Below are 1,447 nucleotides of genomic sequence, written 5' to 3'. Positions count from 1 at the left end.
CCGGGGCTACCCCTGGAACTGCCCTTCTTTCCAAAGGCTGAATAACCCGTTCCTGCCGCAGACGAACAGGCTGCAGCCCAAGGTGTCACCCTCCGCAGTGACAGGTACCTCGAGGCGTTGCCTTTTTTTGGTACAAGTTTCATTATTTAGTGACGGTCATTTGCAGAATCGACTACTCTGACTTTATGCAGACAGCGACTAATTTTACTTGTCCTTTTATGAGCATCATGGACAATAATTGTAAGCAAATACATTTTTTGTGCTTCTGAAGTGTAAAAAAATAAATGAACCTCTTTGGTGCTCCATGTCCCAGTGCTCTTTGGACTCCTTTGGCCACAGTGTCGTCCCTATGTTCTGTTCTATGTTTTTGGAGCCAGTCACAGATGCTTCTCATCCTTACTAAGTATCTTTTTCTTCTTGAAACAATCCCCAACATCCTTGAGATTGTTATATAAAAGTTATCCCATCATCTGATAGTTCTTCATACACAAAAATGGTTTAAAAAAAAAGGGAACTAGGAGTAGTCTTGGAACACATCACAGAGGCTCCTTTTCACACACAAAGGCCGGGTGCTGCAATGTCAGTCCACTGCTTTAGCAACATAAACAGGAATCTAAAAAGTTCTAGACTATATATGGAGAACAGTAGATAAAATAAACACTGAATGCAAGGAGTGAGCAAAAGGAAATAACTTTTGTCTCTCTTTAACCTTAGGCACAGACTTAAACCATGTTCAGGTTCAGTGAAGGCATTTTGGTGTGGTGATGGTGAATGGGAATATGCTTAAGGTCTTCTGTCACATTTTATAAGTCCAAATCAAATGGATAAAGTCTGCATGTTCTGTTTGTGAAAAGTGAAATAGTTAGAAATGGGATTAGTAATAGCTGGAATGCTGAATGGAAAGAAGCCAAAAATAGCAAGAAAACAGCTAAAAGGACAATATGCTAGAAATCCTCCTTTCCCGGATATGAGAACTTCTGTGTAGCCAAAAATTGTGAGTGTCTGTCAACTGGGATTTGAGGCATGCACAATTATATCTTTAGGATGCAAACCTTACTTGTTCTAATCTATTCATTTATTTATTTATGTTACAAGGCAGGTGGGACAATTGTTACTGTAACTTCTTTCAGAGGATTTGCCCAGGATAGGGAGGCATGAGTTTCCTGTGTTCCTCAGAGACATTCACATTTGCTTTTCTTCCTCTGTGGGAAGAGCATCCCAATCACTAAGGCACAGATTGCAGGTAGTAGAGGGGCCAGCCCTTCGATACAGGCTTTGATAATCTGGGATGAAATGCAAGATCATACAGTCAGAAAAACCAAATGGGAAAGTGGACCTGCCTGTATCTCAGTGGTTGGGACAATCCAGAGGGCACGATCCTGCTGGTCTGACTTGTGCTTCTACGGTTGCTTGTTTAGATCCCTGGAAGAAGGACCTGGGCATTCCT

At 41.6% G+C, this 1,447-nt stretch overlaps 1 protein-coding gene across 1 annotated transcript in view; it reads left to right on the top strand.

Annotated features, from left to right (window-relative positions):
* Nucleotides 1-41: 41 nt before the first annotated feature.
* The window catches only part of GNPTG (N-acetylglucosamine-1-phosphate transferase, gamma subunit), an 8,774-nt gene continuing 7,368 nt past the window's right edge, over nt 42-1,447 (top strand). Inside the window, exon 1 of the mRNA XM_010002558.1 lies at nt 42-104. The gene's annotated coding sequence lies outside the window, so the exon portion shown is untranslated. The remainder of the gene's footprint in view (nt 105-1,447) is intronic.

The sequence above is a fragment of the Chaetura pelagica genome, unplaced genomic scaffold (assembly GCF_000747805.2).
Source record: "Chaetura pelagica isolate M959 unplaced genomic scaffold, ChaPel_1.0 scaffold438, whole genome shotgun sequence".
Taxonomy (NCBI): Eukaryota; Metazoa; Chordata; class Aves; order Apodiformes; family Apodidae; genus Chaetura; species Chaetura pelagica.
Note: the sequence above shows the minus strand (reverse complement) of the source record. Positions and strands in the feature narration are given on the sequence as shown.